The following is an 11,508-nucleotide window of genomic DNA, read 5'->3' as shown; positions in this document are numbered from 1 at the left end:
CCCGTATGACTCAGCTGCACCCCCACCCCCGCCAGCCTGGGGTCTGGCCTCGGCCTCACGGCTTGATTCCCCCAGCTCCCCGGCCCGCGGTCCCGCTGACGCATCGCGCCGCCTCCGCGCCGCCCACCGTGGAGGCGCGAAATGTCCCGGGCCCTGCGAGGCGCGGCGGCGCCACCTGGTGTCCACGCGAGGTCCCTGCGTCCGCAGTTCCGGAAGGGACCAACCGGCGGGGGCGGAGTGTAGAGGAGGTGAAAAACCCGGAACGGATGACAAATAACTTTATAGATTTAATTTTTTAATCAAACTAACTGCCTAGGCTACTGTGGGGTTTTTTTTTAATAGTAAAATATGCACGATATTTATCATTTCGATATTTGTAAGTATACCAGTGCATGATATACATGCACAATGCTGGGCAACAATCACCGTGATCTAGACCCAAATCTTTTTTATCATCCCCAGAATAAACTCTTGGGAATGGAACACGAGCTACCCCCATCTCCTGACACCCACCATTGACTTTTTGTCTCTATGAATTTGATCCTTTAGGGACTTCGTATAAATCGAGTCATACTGTATTCGTCCTTTGAGTCTGGCTTACTTAACTGAACGTAATATCCTCAAGACTCATCCACAGTTGTTCATTCATGTGTGTGTCACAATTGCCCTCTTTTTGAAGCTGAATAATATTAGACTGTATAGATGGACTGCATTTAGTTCATTCATCTGTTGATGGGCACATGGGTTGTTTCTACCATTTGGCTATTGTGCACCCCATTTTTTGTCAACAAAGTTTTATTGGGACCAAGGGCAGGGTATAGAGTAAGGGAATCAACGTACTCACCTCAGGCACAAATTTTAAAGGAATGCCATAAAACTCAGTCATCAATATAATATTATAGGGACTTGCCTGGCAGTCCAGTGGTTAGGACTCTGTGCTTCCACTGCTGGGGAGAGACAGGTTTGATCCCTGGTCTGGGAACTAAGATCCTGCAAGCCACATGGTGAGGCCAAAAGAAAAAAAAAAGATAAACAATATCTTAATATACTATTCTTAACCAAAATCTATGCCCCAAGACCCCCATCCATGATGAGCAAAAATCAAGGTTTTAAAACAAGCATTATCTGACAGGGTCGGGGGTAGAGGGCAGGGAGGTGAGTTGTTCACTTGCAAGGTTAAATCCTGGCTTTATTTCCAATTTTGAGCTTTTCTTCATCATGATTTTTTTTGCATTGATTTTTATTTTTTAAAATGTTACATTAAAGTATTTATCTTGGGACGTCCCTGGCAGTCCTGTGGTTAAGACTCTGTGTTTCCAATGCAGAGGGCATGAGTTTGATCCCTGGACAGGGAATGAAGATCCCACATGCCATGTAGCATGGCCAAAAGAGGAAAAATAAATAAATGAACTATTTATCTTGATGATTGAGCTTTGGGCACCCTCTTAAATTTTGCTCCTAAGGTAGGTGCAACCATGAAAATGTCCCTGTCTGCTCTAGAAGAGGTGACCCTGTCTTCCGAGGGGGAAACCCACACCCTCCTCCTGGAGAACGTGTGAGTTGGGGATTTGCCCAGTCAGAGAATTGAGCATATCCACACTCACCTTGCAAATGAGATTCCCTTGTCTCTAGAACTGATAAATGTAAGTGCTTTAAAATTTAATTTTACATCGCATTCAAGGCACACATAAGAGGACCACCTGGTGGTCCAGCAGTTAGGACTCTGTGCTTCCACTGCTGGGGCATGGGTTTGATCCCTGGTCAGGGAACTAAGATCCCACATGCAGTGGCCAAAAAAACCCACATGGATATGCATAAGAGCAAACTTTTTTTTTTGAGGATTTATTACATGCTAAGCCTTTCATAAGCAGTTTCTCCTTCAGTGCCCAGGAAGCAGCCCTGTGTGGTGGGTGCACATTTGCAGGGGGTGGAATAGAGACCCAGGAAGACCATGCTGTTTATCCAGAGGCACAGAGCTCAGAGCTGTCTGAGGTTATTCCAAGATGGTTTTGAACTGTGGTGTTGGAGAAGACTCTTGAGGGTCCCTTGGAGGCAAGGAGATGAAACCAGTCAATCCTAAAGGAAATCAACCCTGAATATTCATTGGAAGGAATGATGCTGAATCTGAAGCTCCAATACTTTGGTCACCTGCTTTGAAGAACTGACTTGTTGGAAAAGACCCTGATGCTGGGAAAGATCGAAGGCAAGAGGAGAAGGGGACAACAGAGGATGAGATGGCTGGATGGCATCACTGACTCAATGGACATGAGTTTGAGCAAACTCAAACTGAAGGACAGGGGGAAGCCTGGCATGCTTCAGTCCATGGGGTTGCAAAGAGTCAGACACGACTGAGTGACTGAACAACAATTCCCAGATACTCCAGCTATTCCCAGAGGCAGGGGTTAGGACAGGATATGTGGTCCAGAGGGAATGGGCTAGGGGGATGCGGGTCCAGGAGGTCAGACTGGGGACCAGACAAGCAAAGTGAGTTTTGAAGGATGAGGAGGTATTTCCTGGTGGAGCCAGGAAGTGGTCTGCCCAGCAGAGAACACGGCCAGCCTGGCCGGGGCCTGGCCCCCTGGGGAGACATTGATGAGGCTGATTCAGAACGTCTTGGCTTGCCCTGGTGGGACCAGGATGAGGAAGGAAGGAAAATTGTTGGGGAGGCGGGTGCAAAATTTAAAGAGGCACCAAAAACTTGGTCATCGAGATAATCTTTTTTTCTCTCTCTCATTTTTTATCAAGATGGAAATCACATACCATAAAACCCGCCCATCTAGAGTGTCTAGTTCAGTGGGTTTCTGTGGAATCACAAGCTTATGCAACCATCACCAGTAGTCCAGAATTAGACAAACTATTTTCCTTTTTCTTGGCTGCACCACATGACTTGTGAGACCTTAGTTTCCTGACCAGTGATCCGAACCCAGGTTCCCTGCATTGGCAAGTGGATTCTTAACCACTAGACCACCAGGGAAGCGCCCCGCCCCCCCATCCTATCTTGATTTACAATTTTGATAATGTAGTCAGCATGGTGTGGGTTTTTTTTTTTCTTTGCATTTCTTTAAAGTTTTTTAAAATATTTAAGGATGTTTGGAGGTGGGGCCTTTGGGAGGGGTTGCGTGAGATGAGGCCCTGAGGGTGGGGCCCCTGGCATTAGTGTCCTTATAAGGAAAGGAAGAGAGAGCCCAGAGCGCTATCTGCCAGGTGGGGACACAGTGAGACCAGGAACCAGGTCCTCAGCAGGAACCAGCCACACCAGACTTCCAGGACATGGAAGAGTCATGTCTATGATTTAGGCCCCTCCAGCCTGTGATGTTTCTGTTATGATAACTCAAGCCCAGTAAGCCAGGAGGGGTGTGAGGGGCTGGGGTGAGGAGCATGGGGCAGGGGCAGTGGGCATGACCAAGGAGACTGCCTGGCTTTGAATCTCCCCCTGACCATCCTGCCACCCCACACCTGTGCCTCAGTTTCCCCCTCTGTGAAATGGAAACAATGTATTACCTAGGATCCTTCTGAGCATGGAATGCATTCATTCTGGTCCACACTTAGGAGAGGGCTCTGTGTATGGTGACTGCCCTCTAAGTGGGGGATTTAGGCATTGATTGAAGGCCTACTGGGTGCTGATTCAGCGCTGGGAGTGGTGATAATGCAACTGCTTTGGGTGGCGTGGTCAGGGTGGGCTTCTCTGAGGAGGTGACATTTGAGCTGAAATCTGAGTGTCGTGAAGAAAGTAAGCTAGGAACTTCCGTAGTGGTCCAGTGGGTGGCTAAGAATCCAAGTTCCCAATGCAAGTTGCCCAGGTTCGATCCCTGGTCAGGGAATGAGATCACACACACCACAGCTAAAAGAAGATCTCGAATGCCGTAACTAAGACCCAGCACAGTCATATAAATAAATATTGGAAGGGTCTGAATTTGACTTGGGGTCAATATAGCAAAGGAAACCATTGTCAGGCTTGAAGCAGGGGAGGGACTGGCCTCTGACATCTTTTTTTTTTTTCTTTTTTCTCAAAAATGAACAAGACCTGATTCCGGTCCCCAAGGAGCAGCTTCCTGGTGGAGGCGAGTCACCATCTGAACTTGGAGACGCTGGGAAGACAGGATGGGCTGGGAGGAGGTGAACAGGACACACACCAGGTGGCAGAAATGTCAAGGGCAAAGGTGAGGAGGCCCGGTCACTTCCGGGGGTGCTGGGGGTGGATAGCAGTAGGCAGGAGGGGCCAGGATGTCTGTGTCTGTGACATCCGGGCGAGGTGCTTGGTAGGGGCCACTCTGCTCTGTCAAGCTCACCTGGTTCCAATCCCATTCCACCCCTCACAAGTTGTGTGTTCTCAGGTTGGTGACCTAACCTCTCTGAAACTCCCTTTTTTCCTGGGGAAATCAAGTTGTGAAAAGGATGATAAAAACCCATGACCTAGACTGGGCTTGGCCTGTGGAAAGAGCACTGTACACCTTCCCTATGGCAATTACCTTGAAAGCCACTTGAAGCCAACCCCCTGTCCCCAGATGCTCATGCCCCCTGCCAAACAAGTTCTCCCTGGAGTACCCAGAGGGCTTCCTCCAAACCCACAGTCTCACCACGCCCCTCTTCTGCTCACCCTTCCCGCTGTTCTCTGATTGTGCCTTTGCCCCTGCCAGTCCCTCCCCCCAACCCAAAACAGAGATGCACTTTTTAAGAAAGGTAAAAGCATGATTCTCGCTTGAATATCCAATCAATATTTGTCAGAGTTTGCAAGGAACTCGTTAACTAATGAAGGGACAGGTAAGATGTCTTCTAGGCCATCCAGAGACTGAATTGAATTTGTTTAGTTGATGCAAAATGATACAGTACAATCGTCCTTTTTCCATGATTTGCATGGATGACTTACATTTACATGATTTACATTTGTATAGATGCATGGAGTTCAACCCATTGTATTTTAGGTGGACATGGTTCCCATATGACAATCCTGACTTCAGATACCAGCTGTAAGTTCATCACGGGTGGAGACTTTTTCACATATGTTTCAGTTTAAAAAAGTATTACATTATAATATTACTTTTTTTTTTTAACCTCACCACTCAGGTTGTGTGATCTTAGTTCCTTGACCAGAGATTGAACCTGTGCCCCCTGCAGTGGAAGTGCAGAGTCCTAACCACTGGACCATCAGGGAAGTTCCCCCAGAGTTTCTTCTTAGGGTAATGAAAATGTTCTAGAATTGATCGTGGCCATGGTTGCATACATCTGTGAATATACTAAAACCACTGAATCATACACTTTAAGGGGTGAGTCATATGAGGTGTGAATTACATCTCAATAAAGCTATTAGAATAAAACAACATGGCTGCAATTCTAGGATTTCTTGGCAGACCCATTTCCCTCCCCTTTATCTGGGCTGGGTCTATAATGGCCTTGACCTCAGGGTCCTGAGGGAGGCAACACTGCCAACCATGATCCTTAACTTCAGGAGCAGCTACTGTCTTGCTCTCGGAGGAGATGTCTGAGATTCCTGAGATGTCTCATAGGAAGTCTGTGCTGTACCAATGGGCCCTGGGGAGACCCTGAGGCTACACAGAAGAAAAAGGGGCTGGCGAAGCTATAGGTTGACGGGAGAAGGAGCTCAGATCCCCCAGCCCAGCTGCAAGTTGGACACCAACACTACATGGAAGAACCACTCTGCTGAGCCCCACCTGCATTCCCAACCCACAAAATCATGAGACATCATAAAGTCTGGGGGTAGTTTGTTACACAGCAGTAGATTGGAATCGAAACCTGCAAAGCCTCCTGGCATGTCTGGTTCACATTTAGGATTCTCAGACTCCTGGTGGTTCTGCACAAGAATGTGGCAGTGTGGGCAGGGCTGGCCCCACGCTGATGGTCTGCTGCCTTTGATTTGAGGGTTTGCCCTGGATCATGAGAGTCCTTACCTGCACACAAAGGGCACCTCGGCTCACAGATCCATAGCCCTCCCCCTAAACAGCTGCCCTCTGCCACCTCTGGGTCATGCAGGTGTGCAGACTGGGGACACTGCCTGCCTTAGGAGGATGTACCCTGCATCAGGAGACAAGGAATTCCCGAGTCGTGGGTACCAGAGTGAGGGCTGGAAAAGGAGGTGTGGAGAGAGGTCCCAAAGGGGGACAGGCAGACTTTAAGTGCAACAGTGACCCCAGCCCAGGTAACTACAGTCCCTCACCTGGGGACTATCCAGCATCCTCTCCACCTGTGCTGGCCAGGTAGTAAGCAGCCACCTGAGGCTACCATGCCCTTGAAATGTAGCTGGAGTGACTGAGGAACTGAATTTCAATTGAATTTCATTTTAATGAACTAAAACCCACAAACAGGGATTTCTCTGGTGGTCCAAGGGCTGAGACTCTGTGCTCCCACTGTAGGGGGCCTGGGTTTGATCCCTGGTCAGGGAACTAGATCCTGCATACCATAACAAGACCTATGCAGCCAAATAAATTAATAATTTGTTAAAAAAAAAACCTACAAATAGAAATGGTGGAGGGACTTCCCTGGTGGTCCAGAGGTTAAGACGCTGTGTTTCTACTGCAGGGGGCAAGGGTTCAATCCCTGGCCAGGGAACTAAGATCCCATATGCAGTGCAGCCAAAAACTAGAAAAGAAAATAAAGAAGTGGTGTAAAATACTTTTCCGTTAAAAACAACTTTATTGTTTCCTTAAATTGTTGAAAATTGAGCATCCAAGTTTTGATAGGCTGAAAGTATGAAAAACAGTGGATTTCAAAGACTTAATGTGAAAAAACAAGAATGTAAAATATCTCATCAATCATTTGTGTTAATAGAAAAGAATATGAAAAGAATATATATACATAAATATATATAAAGTCGTGTCCAACTCTTTGCAACCCCATGGACTACACAGTCCCTGGAATTCTCCAGGCCAGAATACTGGAGTGGGTCGCCTTTCCCTTCTCCAGGGGATCGTCCCAACCCAGGGATCGAACCCAGCTCTCCCACATTGCAGGTGGATTCTTTACCAGCTGAGCCACAAGGGAAGTCCATATATATTTATAACTGAGTCATTTTGCTATATGGCAGAAATTAACACAACACTGTAAATTAACTATACACTTCAATAAGTTTTTTAATACTTTGATAAAATTTTTAAAAATTGTGTATGTTGATTATAATGTTGGTTAAAATATTTGGGGTATGTTAGGTTAAGTAAAACATATTAAAAATTAATCTCTCTCCTTTCCTTCAGTCTTTAAAGTACTGACTAAAATATTTAAAGTAATGTGTCAGCCGTTCAGTCTTGTTGGACTCTTTGTGACCCCATGGACTGTATCCTGTCCATGGGATTCTCCAGGCAAGAATATTGGAATGGGTTGAGGTTTTCTTCTCCAGGGAAATCTTCCGACCCAGCGACCAAACCCAGGTCTCCTGCATTGCAGGCAGATTCTTTACCATCTGAGCCACCAGGGAAGCCCCAGAATAATATAGATGGCATTCTATTGGTGTTCTATTTTTTTTTCTTGAGGATATTCCTTTTTTAAAGTGAGATATAATTGAGATATAACAGTGTGTAAGTTTCAGGTGTTGATTTGATACATTTATATGTTACAGTATGATTACCACCAAAGGTTAACCTCTCTATCCAGGTCACATAATTATCATCTCTTTTTTTTTATGGTAGGATATTCTGTTTGTGTTGGAACCATGTTGTTCTGCACAGCAGTCTGAGGGAGGTTGTGTATCTCATTTTTGAAACACAAAACATATCAAACAGACAAAGAGCATCTATGTCTTAGGCAACCTTAGCCTAAAGCATAGAAACATTCACAACTACCAGGCTTCCAGAACACAACCACCATGCTGACTTCTGGGTTAACCACGTCCCCACTTTTCCTTTCAGTTCTCTAATATTTATAGCACCCTGAAATAACTATACAAATGGTAGCCTACTGGAGCTAGTCTTCTGCACTTTGTTTTTTACATGCTCTTTTGTTTAGGTGGTCATTCTGGGCATTCACTTTTACTGCTGTATAGTGTTCCACTGTGAGTCTACACAAAGGTATCAGTGTATTCTGTTTTTAAATCTTTTAAAATTTGTTATTATTTTTTGGAGGGGGCAGGCTGCATGGCTTGTGGGACCTTAGTTCCCTGACCAGGGATTGAACCTAGGCCACTTAGGCACTTAGTGAAAGTGCCAAGTCCTAACCTACTGGACCACCAGGGAATCCCCTCACACACACCATTTTTTTTTCAAATTGAAGTACAATTGACAATGTGCTCATTTCAAATGTACAGCAAAGTGATTCAGTTATACATACATACATATATATATGTATATATATATAAATACACACATATATATATATATATAAATTTTCAGATTCTTTTGCATTATGGTATCACAGGATACTGAACATAGTTCCCATGGGTGTGTTCTTATTGAAGGATATTTGAGCTGTTTTCAGTTTTTGTTTCCCTACAACAACAAACAGTGAGGGTTTCGAAACTCAAATCAAGTCCTCTCCTATATGATAAGGAACTAAGTTCTGGGACAATGGCCAGCAAGGATGTATATCCTTTTAACATCAGTACCAGTGTGCTTGGGAGTGGGCCCTGCTCCAGGGGACACCTTCACTGCAGCATCATGAACCCTGGAGCCAGACCACACAACTAAATGGCACCCAGCTTCCATGATCAAAGGACCCCCGCACCCCCACCCCCGCCACAACATATTTATGTGTGCATGTGTGCTCAGCCGCTTCAGTGGTGTCCAGCTCCTTGCGACCCCATGGACTGTAGCTCGCCAGGGTCCTCTGTCCATGGGATTCTCCAGGTAAGAATACTGGAGTGGGTTGCCATGTCCTTCTCCATAAGATCTTCCCAACCCAGGGATTGAATCCGAATCTCTTACATCTCCTGCATTGGCAGGCAAGTTTTTTACTACTAGTATCGCCTGGAAAGCCCTACTTATTAACTAATTTTTGGCTGTGCTGGGTCTTTGTTGCACGTGGGTTTTCTCCAGTTGCGAGCGGGGGCTACTCTCCAGTTGCAATGTGCTTGGTCTTCTCATTGTAGTGGGTTCTCTTGTTGCGGAGCCTGGGCTCTAGAGTGCAGGCTCAGTAGTTGTGGTTCTGCAGCAAGTGGGCTCTTCCCGGACCAGGAATCAAACCTGTGTCTCTTGTATTGGCAGGCGGATTCCTCACCACTGAGCCACCAGGGAAGCCCATGTACTTATTATATTCTAACATGCCACTCCTGCCGGCTTCCCAAGGGCAGGGACGGACCTTTGTTCTGGTCACTGGTGTCTGGCACTGGGAGATGTCAATCCACACCTGTTGATTTCATTTTCCCCCCAAGCCCATTTAACAAGCAGCTGTCCCTCCAGTCCTAGCGCTACCCTGCCCCCCAGATTTCAGTTGGAATTTCAGGGTTCCAGCTCCAGGTTCCTGACTTCTGATCCTAGATTCCAGGTTTAGCCTCCAGGCTCAGGAATCCGACCAAACTTGTCCTCCTCTGGGCTCTGAAACAGGGCTTCCCGATCCAGGGTCTAGAACCCCAGCTCCCCAACAGACACGAGAATCAGGGTCCCCCAAATTCAGACCCTTCAATGCGAGTGGTCCCCTCTCCTCCCATCCGGAATCCACGCCCTCCACCCCCACCCCCTAGCTCCAGGTTTTGCATTGAGCCCGCCCCACCCCTCCAGATTCCAGATTCCGCGGTCCTGCAGGTCCAGGCGCCGGAATTCAGCATCCAGGCTCGTGATCCGGGCTGGGAGCCAGCGGGAGTCGTTGGACTGAGATTTTGAAAAATTTGGCGCCAAACTCCAGCAAGATGCCGCGGAAGGGACGGGGGATGGGGGATGGAGCGGGGAGGGAGAGTGGACGGCGGGCAGAGACTGGCCGGTCCTCCCGGGCTCAGGGATTTCTCGCCCACCGATCTCACCCTCCACACCCAAAGCAGGCAGCAACTGCCCATTAACTCACAAGCGCCCTGGGGTCAGAGGGTCCTGGGTTCGAACCCCATCCCCTCCCCGCCCCTGGTGGCGGGGGTTCCCAGGACAGGTCCCCGGATCGCCCCGTGCCTCAGTTTCCCGTCTTGGAAATGGGCCGAGAATCCCACCACCACCACCACCACCACCAACCCCAGCCATGTGTCGCGCCTGGTGAGCCCGTAAAGTGGACAGGCCATCTTCTCCGGGTGGCCAGACCTAGGGCTCAGCGGGGTGGGGTGGGGTTTGGGGTGAGGGGTCTGGACCAGCAGTCGCCGCCCCGCCGGCTCAGCGCCAAAATTTGAAAATTGCCAGCGCCTCCCAAACTGAGCACGCGGAGGGGAAGCACCGGCCCCACCCACGGGAAGCGCAGGGCTTTCTGGGACTTGGAGTCCAGCCCCCTCCCCCCGGGCTCCTCGATGGGCTAGGGGCGGGGAGGGCGCTCGGGGCACAGATGGGGCGGAGAGAAGGGGCCAAACTCCAGACTGAAGTCAGGCCCGTGCAGCCCCGGGTGGGGGATGAGCGCAGGGAACAGAATTCCTGGAGGAGGGAACAGCGCAGGCCAAGACCTGGAGGCAAATGGGACATCCACATTCCGTGAGAGGCCAGCCTGGTGGACGCAGGGTAGGCTTTGGGGCCTTGCATGGCAGAAGACCCGGGCGGTGGTCAGTGGGACCTCTGATGGGGAGGGGATTGCAGCTATGTCTAGAGGGTGGAGGGGAGGAAGGTGATCCCATACTACCTCAAACCCAAACGTTAATCGTTTTTCTTTCCTCCCACCCCTCGTTATGTTGTATCACTTATTAGTGATAAGTGTTAATCTCTCAGACTATTCATGACCCCATGGACTGTAGACCGCCTGGTTCCTATGGAATTCTCCAGGCAAGAATACTGGAGTGGGTTGCCATTTCCTTCTCCAGGGGATCTTCCCCACTTGGGGATGGAACCTGGATCTCCTGCATTGCAGGCAGAGTCTTTACCTCAAGCTTCCTCACGTTCTACCTACTGTTTTGTATTTGGTGTTTCTCCTAGTATGAGGGGCTTCCCTGGTGGCTCAGTAGTAAAGAACCCACCTGACAATGCAGGAGACGCAGGTTCCTGCATCCTGCCTGGGCAATCTCATGGACAGAGGAGCCTGGTGAGCTAAGCCAATGGAATCACAAATAGTCCTACAGTACTTGGTGACTAAACAACAACATCAAGAGTCAAGAGAGGTAAGCACCAAGGTCAGACCCTCCACCAGACGTCTGGAAAAGGAATCAAGTTTTCATGTGTCATTTGCTGGGGTCCCTGAGAAGGTTGTTTGCATCAAGTCCTCTGAGGTTAAATGTCTGGTGAGAGGGGTTTTCAAGACAAAAATAACAACTGGCAAGTTCCAGGATTAGGGGAAGTGATTTTCAATTGAGGGTGACATTGCCCCATTGGTGGTAGGTGGCAAAGTCTGGGGACACTTTGGGTTGTCTTGACTGGAGTTGGGGGCTGGTGCTACTGGCATCAAGGTGGCAGGGAGGGGAGCCCAGTGGTGCTGCTTGACATCCTACAATGAATGGACACCACCTCCCCC

General features: G+C 48.4%; 1 non-coding gene across 1 annotated transcript; it reads right to left on the bottom strand.

The window, feature by feature from the left end:
- Positions 1-5,079: 5,079 nt before the first annotated feature.
- Positions 5,080-5,152, bottom strand: TRNAG-UCC. The gene has a single exon. It is a non-coding gene; the product is annotated as a tRNA-Gly (tRNA).
- Between the last annotated feature and the right edge of the window lie 6,356 nt (positions 5,153-11,508).

This window comes from Bison bison, unplaced genomic scaffold (genome assembly GCF_000754665.1).
Source record: "Bison bison bison isolate TAMUID 2011002044 unplaced genomic scaffold, Bison_UMD1.0 scf7180017864492, whole genome shotgun sequence".
In the NCBI taxonomy this organism is placed as follows: domain Eukaryota; kingdom Metazoa; phylum Chordata; class Mammalia; order Artiodactyla; family Bovidae; genus Bison; species Bison bison.
This window is presented reverse-complemented; position numbering and strand designations above follow the sequence as displayed.